The 14899-nt window shown below is 40.5% G+C and overlaps 1 long non-coding RNA gene across 2 annotated transcripts in view; it reads left to right on the top strand.

Annotated features, from left to right (window-relative positions):
• LOC149868466 (uncharacterized) overlaps positions 1 to 14024 on the top strand; it is a 112070-nt gene extending 98046 nt beyond the window's left edge. For both annotated transcript variants that reach the window (XR_016441260.1, XR_016441259.1), the window contains one exon: positions 11700 to 14024. This is a non-coding gene — a long non-coding RNA (uncharacterized LOC149868466). The remainder of the gene's footprint in view (positions 1 to 11699) is intronic.
• The last annotated feature ends 875 nt before the right edge of the window (positions 14025 to 14899 follow it).

Below are 14899 nucleotides of genomic sequence, written 5' to 3'. Positions count from 1 at the left end.
TTTGTTTGAGGTGGGGGAAATCAATCCCTTACGGGAGAAGAGAGAGGGAGAGAGGTAATAAGGAAATGAGTCAGACATAAAGAATTGTTGGCAACTACAGACACTTCCTAAAGAAGGAGGATGGTTTCAGCTGATCTAATGTAAAAACCACAGATAATATGTGCCTGTTTTTTATTTAGTCCCCCTTGTAGTTTTCAGAAATATTAGAGTCTATTAAATGCAAAAAAGGTGAGAAACAAGACCCTTTTCTCCTCCCTTAGCACTCCTCCAACCATCCTGAGGAGAAAGTTGAAAGTCTAAGTCAGTGTTTTTCTTTAGTTTTAGCTTTTTAGAGAGGTTTTGAGGAGTGGTGCTACTGTAACCATTTAAAAAGAGGTAAGACATGTTTTTCTAATTAGTGTGGGTTAACTTGTATAACTAAATATAATGACAATCAGTAATATTTTATGTTAGTTTTTATTAACCAAACCCTCCAAAATAATCTAGATTCATCAATTAACTCCTGGGTTTTATTCCATTCTGGGTTCTTACTGCCCTGGGGCTTGTGTGAGGTTTGATGTGGACAAAAAGCTTATCAGCTGTCATGCCAGCTACAGTGTCTAACCCTGACCAAGGATTGCTGTTGTCCAGTCCCATGGGGAGCTTTGTAGAGTCTACCCGTTCTGAGGAATGTCATGTTCTGGGGTTTCTGTGGTGTGGGGATTTAAAGTAAGACACCCTGGGAGGATGCTTTTGATCTTCAGTAGTCTCCAGTGTGAAAAAAAAAAAAAGTAGGAAGACCTTCTACAGTGGTTTGTCTCTGATAAGAAGTAGCTCTTTTGTCTGAAGTAAGTGGACATGACCTCTTGAACTGCTGTATCTTCCACTGTATAAGTAACAGTTCCACCCAATTTGTAGATAAATGTAGATTTTGTAACAAGGCAGCCTAATAGTTTAAGGAGGAAGTGACTAAATCTATGTTTTCCTGATCTGCAAAACCTCTCAGAAGCTCCATCCTTCACTCCAGTTCCTCATTGCTTTGGCCTCTAAAGTAGCGGGAGGCCAACCTTTTTGGCAAGAACCATAAGTTAGCCCTGCATCCTCCCCAGGTGCCATTCAGACCCTTTTCTGACCACCCTGCTCTGCTTCCTCCTCAATCCTCAGTGTGCTTCACAGAGGACTGCCCATGCCACTTGTGCACCAATGCTTCAGGTCAGCCACCCCTCTCTAAAGGACTGATGACCTGGCTACTAGGTTTCTCACTACACTGAGGATACAAGTTTCAGGAATTAACAGCCTAAGGCCCACATGCTGGATCTGGCTCCTGGAGCCAGGAGCAGGGAGGAAGTTCATCAGAGTTCAGTGGGACAGGACTTCAGAGGTGGGGGGCCTTTGTGGTGTTCAGCTGTGGGAGCTTTATCAGTACTAGAACTAGGTGACAGAGAGAGAAACAGTGACAGCCAGATCTTAGTGCCAGCCTGCCTTGGATCCAAACCAGGTCACTGACCCACTGGCCAAAAATATATTGCTGACTGCTGCCTCAGACAATTGGTAACGTATGGACCAAAGTGTAAGAGCCTAAGGGCATGTCTATAATGCTTTCAGAGTGCTCCTCAAAGCACTGCCAAGTAGCATGTCCCCTCCAGCTTACTCCTACTCTGCCAGCATGAAACTCAGAAATGTGGCAGTGAAGCTGCTTTTGGGGTACCTCTTCACTGCAGTTCTCAAGATCTTTGTCTCAGCATGCTTGAAAGTGGCAATGGAAGACACCCTCTCGGTGGGTTCACTGTTTTGTTTCTTTGGCATGCATAGAGAAGGAGCATTTGGGAAGGAGGTGTGCTTCTTGGCAGTGGGCAAGCAATTTAAAGATACCCTAAGGGAACTAGCAGAAGTTTTCCCAAACCAAGGTTTAGAAGTAGAAATGATGGTTAAGAATAAACTGTAGCTCTCACCAGTGAGTAGCTAATTCTTCCCATGTAGCAAGCCACCAAGTAATTGTATTGCCATTGTAAAAGATTATATTGCATCTCAGCGCACAGATATAGCCAGATTTTACCAGAGACACATATTCCATGTGGGGGGTGGCACAGAGCCAAAGCATTATTAGAGGAGCTGTAGGAGAGTCTATGGTGTTGACCAAGTCCTCTCCAAAGTCCATAGTGTATGCAGTGCACCACACATCTTTGGATATTGTAGGCTGCTGCTGTCTGGGACTCAGTTACCTCCACAGGTTAGTACAGAAAAGGACAGGCTGTGACAGACTTTTCATGAGTCTAACCCTTGTAAAGAGCATGGTAGTAGAGCAAGGGGGGTGGGGTTTGTACATCCTGTGCAAGGGTCAGTCACCACCCATGCAAGCCTGTCACTATTACCTACAAGCAGTGAAATACTGGACCAGGGATGGGGAAACCAAGCCAGCTCTTGGTTAAGTTGACATGAGGATAGGGGTGATGGGACTGATCTTTGCTGTGGAAATGGCTAAGCCATTCCAGTTACAGATAACTTACCATTGGGCCCTCAGGAATTATTTTGAAAGTGCTAATATGTCCCTTGGAAATAGATTAAATTGTATCAAGGGTTAAGTTTTTTTAGAAAATTCTTTTACCCCCCTTCTTCAGATGACCCAGGTTTTGTGCCATCTTGAACAGTCAATATGCTCAATTTATTTTTCAGGAATAAACATCATTCTAGAAACCTGGGAAATAACAAAGATGAATTAGACATGCTTATTTATTAAAAGAAACTTGATATAGATGGTAGTCAATAAAACCTGGCAGGATGAGTTAAATGCCTGGAATGTTAAAAACGTGGGATACAAGATATTTAGGTAAAAGAATGGGACGAACAGGGGAAGGATGGTTCAATCTGTCTAAAATGCCATTACCTGGATTAGAGTTCATGGCAGATCAAAAGAACAGGTTCCAATGAATCTTTAATCAACATTCTAAATGATAAGATAAAGATGGCATTTTACAGGAGGTCTGTTGTAGAACACAAAACCAGACAAAGGGACAGGATCAGTAGCTTTATAAACCTTTATCTAGAGAGTGTGAAAAGAAAAAAAATGTATTGGCATGCAGGATCTCAATAGGGAAGATATATGCTTGACATCTTATGCTTCTGCTATTAAAATAGACTTGACATTTCTGAAAATTTTAGACAATAACTTTCCAGCAAAAAAACCTGGTTGCATTCAGCTCAGGGTAATTCTATGTCAAACTTCATTCACAAGGATTAAGATGAACTAATCATTGAAGTAAAAACTGATGGTTTCCTGATTGCAAACGATCATAGCCTAATTTTCATTTTTTTATGTGAACCAGTAATGTATACACTCAATGTTTAAAGTTGTCATTTTTCCAAGGATGAAAGTAATCACAAGCAAAATTGAATAGGAAGTAATGTATACACACATTTTATATATATATATATATATATATATATATATATGGATGATCAATGGGATATGCTTGAGATGCACAAAACCTCATAATTCTGCAATCAAGTAAAAAAACTTCTTTACTCAAAAAAAGCAACGCCCCCACCATCCCTCCCCCCAAAAAAAACCCAGCGCTGCAAGAGGAGGGGTGAGAATACCACTTAAAATACCCAAAAATAACAAATGGAAAAATGAGGAAATTGATAGTAGCAAATATAAATCAGCAGTTAAAAAAGGTAGATGATAGAAAAGGGAAACTATAGGTATTAATGCAATATATATGGTTAGTATGCCCAGGACAATAAGGAGGAATTCTTTAAATAAATGAAGAACAAATAAAATCCTAATAATAGTTTATGCCCAATACTAGATAAGGAGGGGAAAACTATGATGCAGGAAAGGCATAAGTATTCAATATTTATGCCATGTATTTGGAAAGAAGCAGGAAGATGAAATTATATCCTTTTGCAATGAATAAATACCTTCTATCCATCAATAACTAGGAAGAAATAATGTAAGTTGAATATTTTTAAAATGGCAGACCAAGAGCACTAAAAAAAAATTAAAATTGGCCAGCATTTCTTTTGAGAATTTATATTGATTTTTAACAAATTTTGTAACCTTTTTGGGATGTTCCAGAGAACTGAAAAATGAGTATGGTGCTAATATTTAAAAAGCATGGTTCATATAATAATTGGCTACTTAGCCTGACATCTGTCTCAGACAAAATCATGGAAAGACTGAAGCAGTAGACATCAATAAAAATTTTAAAGTAGGTCATGTGTCTTGTTCTAATCATCATGTTTTTATGGAAAATAAAACTTGATAGCTAATTTTGATATATTTCTGTGGAGATTACATGTCTGATCGATATACATACACTTCCATAAGCTTTTTAACTTTATCCAGTTTGACATTCTCCTAAAGAACGCACTGTACAACATCTATACAGATTATATTAAATTGATTACAAATGATTAAATCATAGAAATAAACATCTCATCAATTCAAGGGTCCTGTTCTCACACTAGTGTGATTTAGCATCTTTAATAGCAATCTGAAAGAAAACATTTAGTACTAGTTACATCTGCAAGTGATGCAATAATTGGTTGGATGGCAAATAACTATGGGAACAAATCTATCATACAGGATGTATCTAGATTATATGATCGAATATGTGTTTTAATATAAGCAATGCCAGTTCATGCAATTAGGAAGGAAGAAGGGAAAAGTCACATTTCCAACATGGGAGATATGATTATAAAATTCAGTAACCAGGAAAAGGATGTTGAGATCATCTGGGGACTTAATTTGAGCTTCCAGGGCAGTATTGAAACTAAGAAGGTACCCCAGGATCTGTTGAAGGAGGAAAGTATGAAGCAGGAGTAAGTAGGTGGCAGTATCTCTGCTTGTGGCATGACAAGACCGTCCCCTGGATGACTGTGTCCAACTCTGGTGCCACATTTCAAAAACGAGATGATGGACAATTGGAGAGGGTTCAGAAAAAACAGACAAACAAACAAAAAGCAAAATGAAACACCAAGGCCTGAAAACCCCACTTGGTAGTAAGAAAATTAAAAACTCTGTTCTCTTTAGTTTATCCAAGAGAAGTCTCAGACAATTTGATTGCGGCCAGCAGGTACCCACATGGGTCTGTCAAATGCTGTTGTCTCCTTTTGTAGCTACTGCTGTGAAGGAAAGGTTTTGTTTGAGTGAAGAAAGCAAATTTAAAGGTATGCTAGCCCCTCGTCCACTTCTCTGCAGGCACATGAAAGGTTTATCGTGAGTTAAGTGGAAACATTTTGTGGGAGCCATTTGCTATGTCAAGTGAATGTGATGTTGTTTTGGGGCTTTCATACAGCTTTGACGTATACGTACTAGATAAGCTTTTTGCCAATAGGTGGAAAATTCCATTTGTAATTGAAAAAGATATTCACCCTACATTTTGTTCTTGTAGTACAGGACCCAAGAAGAACAGAATTGGCTTAACACCACTTTTTTCAGTATTTTGGGGCTGCTGACAGATTAAACCATAAATACTTCTCTGAATTGGCCCTCATAAGACACTCATGCTGTCCTTGAGTCACTGGAATATCACATCCCTTCCCTTTTCTTCCCTTCCCAACATTTTGCTTATGCTGATTCCTTCTCACTGGGGGAAGTCCTCAGCTGCCAGTTTAAGGTATCTTTCAGCTCCCATGAGATAATAATGCAAGTTTAAGAATCTGGCTCATCAGTCTTGCTGTTGCATATTATTTTTTGCTCTGAAAACTCCAGGAAGGGACAAAACATGGCTAGGGATTATCATTTGTATTGATTAAAATGTTATATTTTTTATCATGAGGATGTTCTGAGAGAGAGAGTAACTCTCAATACAGTTGCAGATGTGTATTTGACAAACCATCTCTTTGTGCTTCCTGTGAGCTATGGCATAGTCATTCTGATTACTTACAATTCTTCCATTCTGTGATTGCTATAAACTTGAGCAAATGTTTCCTGTGGGAAATTGTCCCAGTTAGGACTAGGTAATTAACTCATTTATTGGATGCCTAATGTTATGCAGTGCTAGCATTTCTTCCCATTTCATCTCTATTTGTTTATGACAGAATGTACAATGAGTTTCCATTAGCAGAATGACCAGAAGTTCATTTCACCAAGCTCTTCCCCCTTTGCCTTTTTGACCATTTTTGGTTGCAGAAGCAGCATTGATGGAGATGTTTGCCCGTATCACAAACATTGATGCAAACTACTGGTATGTTATAGGTGGTCTATTGTTGACTGGGTTCCATCAGCCTTGTGGTACAGATGCCATTCTATCAAGAAGCAGCAATAATCTCCACAAATATTAATATCATACTAGAAAGCAAGTAGTCATTCCATCCATTGCTAGTTATTGTGAACTCAGTGTCTTTCATTCACTTGGAGGATGCAAGGTCTACAAACTGAGGACAAAAGTACAAACATATAGCACTGTGTACCTTGCAAATTCCCATGGCATCCATCACTACCTTGGCTACTTCTAGGGACCTGGTCTATGTCTTTGTGGGAATGAAATTCATATTGATGTCAACAGGAGTTCTGTACAATGAGGAATAGTGGCAGAAAACCCAATACTCGTGTGAAGATATTACTTAACTTTTTAATTATTAATATGTTATAGAAATTTAACAGAACAATCCAGTCTGTATCACACTGGAGATGTAAAAAAACATCAGCCAATATACACAATGCGAGCATTGTGTATATTTATGCTCAGTGCAAATGATATAAATTACAAACTCGTATAGAGTGTAACTACAAACTAGTATAGCAATTGAATCCAATTTTGTTCTCAAACATGATGCCTACAACTGGCATTGGTGTCACAAAAGTGTAACTGAAAATAAAATCTGGCCCTTGCATTTATTAAATATAGAAGGTTTGTACTTTGCTTTATTTGGCAACACTACATTTAAAACTATACTTGCAATCTTCTAGAAAAGAATTATTCTGTCAACATCTAAATTGGAAGCTCCTGACAAAAGTGCACTAAAATTCCATTTCAAATAAAGGCTCATATACTTACAATGGCACACAGTAGTCTGATGATGCAAACACTCACACATTTTACTCTTATGACTTGTGCCATTGATTTAGGCCAGTGGTTCTATACTTTTTTAGGCTCAAGGCACCCCTTGTTAGACTCAAGGCACCCCTCAGAAAATGCTAGCTCTTAGTTTTCACTCATTTTTTAACTATGGAAAAAAAATAGAGCAATTTTTCTGTAGCAAAGAACCAGGTGCTGCAGCACCGTGGTTGAGAATCACTGAATTAGACCTTGCTGGTACGTAGATTTGCTTCATCTTATTTTGGGTCTAATTCTGAAGTCCTTGTTGAGTGTTTACTTCAGTTCTTAGTAGGGCAAAAAATGTCTTTAAAGAAAGCATGGTTAAAAAGGGGCTGAGTAGAAACGCAGAGCTAGATTCTGCCTTCCTTATTCTCCCAGAGACCCTTACTCACACAAATAGCCTCACTGACTTTGGTGTGATTACTTGACTAAGGTGATCAGAATGTGGTCCTTACTCTCAAATTTCACAAAACAAGCACTTCTTTCCAAGTGACTGACTTGGAAAGAAACTCATTACCGTTAAGGATCTGCTTACACAAGCAAATTTTATAGCCAATCAGATACAGCGTTTTCCATGGGATTTTTGTTTTAGGAATATCCATGAAACTGATCATTAATGAGTCATGCATTGGCCCAAGCTCAGGAAAGCCTCTGGAGAGAAATAAGATGATACACTGATGTTCCTTATGCTGTGTCCCCCCAGAACAATTCTTGTCAAGAACTTCGCACAATGTAAAAGAGCAAGCTGCCAGTCAAAAAGAAAAACTCTACTTAAGTAATTCCGTCAGCATATTCACTTTATCAGTGTATGAGAACATCCCAAACAGATCAGGTCTACAGTGTGGGAATGTTGGCTCAAGGAGAGAAATACTATAGGAGAGTCAAGTCCCAAAATTCACACTCATGTCTGGATGTTGCTTATACCCAAAATGTCTGAAGCTGTTGGATCAGGAGTCACTTTCATGCTCCTATAACATGATAACTTGCTCATAGATTTTCCCTGGTAGCTCTGTACCCATTTCCATTGCAATGAGGTTCTGTGATGGGGCAAAGCAGTACAGTGAAGAAAGGGAGGTAGCAGTAGGGAACTCAAGTGCCTCCCTAACATGCTAGTAGTTGAGAGGTTGCAGAGGAGTAAGGGGACTTACTAGGCTTTCCCTCCCTGCATCTCTCTCATGAGATAGGAAGATAGATGAAGACTTTTGAGGTAGTAGTGGGGGTGGGGTATTTGTTGAGGAATGAATAAACAAGGAGACGTCCCCCACTTTTCTTAAAAAAAACAGGGAAGAAAGAGGGGCTATCCAAAGGTTGACAAATAATGTCATTGGAAGAGCTTGGGAAAGAAAAAGGACACCACCCAAATATCTCACTGAAACCCTTCATTTCTTTTCAATTTCTGTTACATCTCTCCTCTGCAGCATTACTAACAGAAGCTGTCCAAAGGCAGATCTTTAACTCTGGGGGGGCTTCAAATTACCTTCAGATCCCCAGAACCCTAGCACTATCCCTATTCTAATGGCAACCCACCCCTTGCTATTTTATTGCTTTGTTAATTTGAATAGATTAAAGACAGTTTCTGCTCAATTGGTTCAACATTCAATGAATACCCAACATGGTTTAAACCTAGAAAAGCTTGGACGTATTAAAATGCCAGCTTCTTTACTGATGTTAAGTCAAATCCTAGATCTTATTCGATTAGTTATTACTCAGGTAAACCAGCCAGTGAGGTCAGTGGTAAATATTCCTAATGCAACTGTCACCACTGAACATAACTGCCAACGTTCGGCTTGGAAACACCAACTTATATAATTCACTGCTGGGAGCTATTGTCTTTTTTGAAAAAGATGATAAAGTTTTTGCTTCTTTAGCAAACTGTAGAGTGAAAGGCAAGCTCAGTTTTTCCTTTGGCCAGCTTATTGGAGAGAATAGGCTTGGGGCCCCACATATGCTTTTTTCCTTCTTTCCAGTCATTCTGAGGGAGGGGGGCAAATACATTTTGGAGTTTCACAGATGTACCCATATGAATAGAGGCAATTTAATGAAGGAAACCTAAACCCCATATTCTTTCTAACTGAAGCCTGTTTTAGTTTAGTGGTTAAACAGTTGGCATGCAGTGACTGCTGGTAATCATACTGACCAGAATCACTGTATTGGTACCTGTTGCTCATTTTCTGTTTCTTGTATCCACCTTCTATTGTTGTCTTACACACTGATTGTAAGTTTTTGGGCCCAGGACCATCTTGTTATTATGCCTTGAGGCAGTGTCTGATGCAATGGCCCTGGAACATCTGATTGTTGCCATAATACAAATAAAGAAAAATAACAATAGTTTACTGCTGCTAAAGCATCCGTGTGGTACCCATTATTTTATATTAGTCATGGATAAAGAATTATTTCTCAAAGCCACAGTGGGCATGGATTGTCGAATACGCCTAGCAACTAACACTCTTGTGTCTTTCTAGGAGAGCTGCTGCAGCTAAGCCTTTAAGCATTCTTCTGCATTCCCGTTTCATGCCACAACAGAGAAAAAGAGGGGAGAAGTAGGCCCATAAAGAAGGAACTCAACTATATATGATTCTGTAACGTGTGTTGTATATGACAGAAAAGGAGTGATGCACAATAGCCATATGTGATAGATCATGTGCTTCAGCTGAATGTTCTTTTGCTTCAAGCAATAGTATGCCCTCTCTGTACCTATGGTATTTCAGCAATTTCTTTTAGTTTCTATTCTGGCAATAAATAAATAGAAAGAGTGACAGTTGCATTAGTCCAGTTTTCCACTGATCAAAGTATTTTTAGTTCTGAAAAGTTATTCTGCAAAGGTTTGTCGATAGATCTATGAAAGATAGTCCCTAAACTTGGCATGAGATTTAAGCTTTATTGCAACCAAGAAGGGCTCTTTTAAGTGTTGGCAATGTTTTCTTTCTTCCACTGAGCCATCAGACTGAAGCCTGATTTCCTTAGGGGGTCTGGCCTTCATCTTTTTTTCTTTAGCCTTTCCCAAAATGCACATTTTAAAGCATGAACCAAACCTATCATTCTGGGGAAGGCTTTCCAAGATCAGGACATCAATAAACAAAATGAAAGAAGTCAAATTAGATTCTACAGGAAGGAGGCTATTCTGTTGACATGTTATTGCAAGATCATTCTTGAAAGCTTGAGAACAGTGAAGGAGTCAAGCTGGCAAGAGCCACTTGAGCAATGGGTCAGTGCCATTAAATTGAACAATTGGAGACTTTGTCTCCAATGCCTTAAGCTGCAAGATATTTCAATGTTTGAAAATACAGTACAGCTTCACATGAATAAAAAAGAGACTGGGGGATGCAAGAGAAGGGAAAGAGAATTAATGGGCTGCACTAGAAAATAGATTGATATGTGTTTCTGGGCAACTGCATGCCCCAGGGTTTCTTTTCTTCTCTAATTCGTTTTCAAGTAAAGACGTAGCTGGCCAAAAGCTACACAACATATCATTTAATTACCAGATTTATGCATGTAGCAAGGAAGCACAGTTCCATAGGGAGAAGGGTTGTTTATGGCAAAAGGCTTCAGTAAAGAATGGGGATTAGATCTTTGTACTGGTGTATATTCCTGTAGCTATGTTGACTTCAATAGAGTAACACTGATTTAAAAGAGCAGAAGATCTGCCCCAGGATAACATATCCACTCCCACTACAGACACATCCTGTCTTCCCTGGAAGACTAGTGAGCAATGTGAATAAAGTATCTTTTATCAGTTCCCACAGCCAAAAATTATAGAGTCCTCTCCTTGGATAGGCACTGTTCCAGAAACAGGCTCTTGTGAAAGTGAAATTGGTTCAAGACACAACTCATCACTGGCAGTCCTCATTTGTATGCACAGAAAATACCACCTCAAGGTCTGTAGAGATTGGCCCATGATCAACATGTCTACACTGATTACATAAGTTGCCTGCAGCTGCATTTAGATTACCTGGACTGTATCCTCAAGCTGTCCTCCTGTAGAAAGATACATGGAACATGCTGTTCCAAAAGATGCTTCTTTTAACAAAAAGTCTGTCTTCTCTGAAGAATCTGTCATATTGAACATAAATCAGTGCTGATATGTCATCGGCAAAATAGTCTGGGCCTGTTCTACCTTTAGGCAACTTCAAAAGCCTAGGAAAGGTAGGTGCTTTACATATAGATATATGATTATTTCTGCACTAAGAAGGCAAGATGGGTTTCATGAAGAGGAGCCTCTTCATGACCTCAGGATTCCTTAGGTTAGCAATCATCCTTTATTCTACCTGTAATCTAATTATTTTTTTCTCATAATTGGATTTGGATATTGTAGTTGGATAAAATCTACCCTGTCGTTTAAAAACTTCAAAAATCTCTGTACCTGCAAAGATTCTGTATCCTGCGTAGATTAAACTGAAAATTTGGTTGCTATTAAATACATACATAATGATAATTATGCTCCCACTTACACCACTATAATCCAAAGTAACCCTCCCAAAGTCAATGTCAATGTCAAAGCCAATGAGTTGTCTCATAGAATTTGCACTGGTGTGAGTGGCAGCAGGACTGAGCTGAGTCCTGCCTCCTTAAGATAATAGATAATATGGGAGCAAAAACCACAGATATAGAACTGGAAATAGAAATGGATGATTAATGGATGCTTCTCTGAATTCTGCAAAATGTCTTTTCTTCTAGTGGCAGTATTAACTGTGAAGGAAACTGATTCTGCCAGGCAAAGACCAGACTCTTCTCTCCAGACAGCAGCCATCCTCTCTAACACTGTGCATCAGTTGAGTCTCCCAGCTGGCTCACTCCTGTTCCGCTGTCCTCAACAGACCAGCTAACTGTGCCAAATTATGCATCAGGTTTTGGCAGCATGACCTACTTCCCACAGAAGACTGAGCAGAGAATTGCACTGTTCATTTAAGTCTGGATTTGAACCATTAAGCTTTGGTACACAGTATGAAAAGCCCATGCTTTAACTGCCACTTAACACTTGAACTTATTTACTTTGTTATTGTTATCACACACCTTCTACAGGTGTACAGGTTAACAGGTAAGTAATTATATTACGCTGGGAAATGGCTCCTTATTCATAATTAGTTTTGAGACTAATCATTCTACAACCAATGTTGCCATCGCATTAGACTCCTAAATCTTCTCTTTTTACAATGGAAACGTATATTTCTAGCTACAGGCATTGCTTCACCATAACAAGAGGCATTCATTCTTGTTGCATATCTCTTTAAATTATTGACTTGTTTACCACGGAAACATATAAAGGGATGCATCCTGTAGTTCAGTGGACAAGTGGCCCCATTAATATATTGCCTGTGATACCCTCTGATATTGCTTGAGGCCACAGGAAATTAAAAGTTAAAACTTTAAGATTGACAGGAGAGCCAAGTAAGATGTTGCCTCCAGGATCTTACTTGTTCTGTACTGTTGCCAAACCTATAGTTGTCCTTATTCAGGAAAAAAAAATTCCACTGCAGTCAATGAGAGCTGAACTTAATAGTGCCACATTCAAGTCAATGGAAGTTTGACTGAGGTGAGATTGATTAAAACTGAGTAAGTATTTCTAGATTTGGATCAGACAAGCTAAGGATAACTTCCAGATCCCAGTAATTGCCTCTTTATTAAAGATTCTTTTTTTCATTTAAGGAGGAAAGATCTTTCAGCACTGTCACTCTGAATAGCTAAGAGCAGAATGTTGCCCACAATTACTTTTGTCTGCATAGTTCCCTTGCCTCATTCCTAGTCTGAGTCGGTTTACAATATTTGCTGTTTATGAACATGTTTTAAAAATAACCTGAATTTTGTTTGAAATGGACTGTGGCAGGGCACTGTAGGTGCCTGCCACTTTAAGGCCCAAGCCAAGCGGCCACCAGGTGCTTAATTGCAGCAGCCATTTTTAGATCCATGGCTGCCTATATAAACAGGGCACTTTGTTGCTGGCCAGCCAGGCAGTAACATTGTCTGGCTGCAAGGCTGCTCAGAACATCCTGGAGGGGATGGTTTGGAGGCTCCTGGTCCTGGGCATGACCTAAAACTGCACCGGGCCGGGAGTAGGTGGCCTGGTGGAGCTCTCAGTGGTGCGAAAGCCCCCAGGAAATGCCAGGCCAGTGATCGCCCTGGTGAAAGGTGAGTAGGGGTGCCTTAACCCCAGCCCTCACCTTCGAGTGGGCCATATTCCATTGCTGTCAGAACAGGGTAGGCCAGGTAAGCTTCTGGAGGCACCTGAGTGACCCCGCAGGGCCAGGCACGCTTCCAGGAGCACCTGAGCTGGGAATGCAGGACCCAGCTCCCTAGGGCAGGCAGAAGGTGAAAACGCCACTGAGGTACTCGTCTGGTCAATGCCGGGGCCAGGACCAAAGGGTCAAAAGGACCAGGGGCCCACCGTGAGGGATGCCCACAAAGAAGCAAGAAGCTCGGGGTCCCAACTGGGCCTGAGATGGGGCCAAGGCTTATGGAAGCCGAAGGTCCCCAGAGTTGGGGGCCACAGCAATGCGCGAAGGCGATGGTTGAGCTAACTGCCTGAGATGCCACCTGTGAGGCTTGGGCCGCAGTGTAGGGGTGGAACGGAGCTGTGGATAGCCTCCCCCAGTATTGGGGTATACAATGGGCAGCCTCCCACCTTAACTAACAACTTAATTACCAACGAGGTGTGGCGGGTGAGACAGGTTGGTGATGTGCCCAGAGGCAGGTGGAAAGCTAGCTCTGTGGCTAGCCAGGGACTCCTACTTTGCCAGATGGACCAAATTAATGGTACAAAAATCACCTCATAATAAAAGGAATGGTCGTATTAGCTTGTAGGGAAGCTGCATTTGACCCACGGAGATTTGAAATGGTGGCTGTGATGTTCAGAATATTTTCATATCGCTTAATTGTGTTTGCTCTCATGTTCAGTCTGGATTTCTATTTACTGGATGTAATTTGCCTCATAAATACCCTAAAATGTAAATGAAAACAGATATGATACAAACAATAAAAAATGCTAAAAAAGAAAAATGAAAGACACTGAAGGCCTACTAAATGAAAACCTGATACAGGATGAAGAAACAGGCCTAACAAATAAACTTCCTATGTACTGAAAGATCAAAAAGAATCTGAAGTTGAGCAGTTAATAGGATGCATATTACTGTGTATTCTGTGGAAGAATAGGACTCTCCTATGCCGCAGAATGTGCAGGAGAATAGACCTGAAAAAATGATGCCTTGATAATTTGTGGGGGCGTTTTTCAATGATATTTTATATAAGGTCAAATCCTGAAGTCCTGGTCAGATTCTATGTGCTCCTCACTGACTGCATCTACATATGTGCTTAATTGCTGAGTAGACTAATTAGCTGCAGAGTAAAGGATCACTACCTACATATGTGATGATATTAGGTCACAGTAAACTGATTAATGTCTCAGAATGGGAGTACTGTTGTTACAAGGAGCTGTTCCCTGGCCTCTGTTACAAGTGGGACGCTGAGTGTGACCAGGGTCACTGCTCAACTTACCTGGAAGTCACACTAGGCTTCCGCCACCGCTGGCAAGACTATTTGGGTGTATCAGAGAGCCATCCTCCAGCCCCTGTGATGAGTAGAAACCTTAGTGCAATTGGGTTTACTGCTCAACTCATTCGGAAGTCACACTGGGCTTCTGCTGCTGTCAGCAAGTCTGTCTGGGGTTGAACCCAGAAGTGCTGGTGAGGCCCAGCTTCCGGTGAGCCTTAGCTGCTGGTGACCATGTGTCTGGGGATCAGGGTGTGATTGGCCCCTAAGAGGCCTGGTGGGTCCAAAGGCAAGAGGGCTGAGGCATACTACCCCTGGAGAGGTGAATGCATTGTCTCCTAGAAGAGAGTACGGGTCTGTGCAGAGGCACAGAGAACAAGCCCAGGACAGCAATG

Source organism: Crocodylus siamensis, chromosome 3 (genome assembly GCF_052110815.1).
Source record: "Crocodylus siamensis isolate JL-2025a chromosome 3, ASM5211081v1, whole genome shotgun sequence".
NCBI classification, from domain to species: domain Eukaryota; kingdom Metazoa; phylum Chordata; order Crocodylia; family Crocodylidae; genus Crocodylus; species Crocodylus siamensis.
The sequence above is the reverse complement of the archived record's forward strand: the minus strand, read 5'-3'. Positions and strand labels throughout refer to the sequence as shown.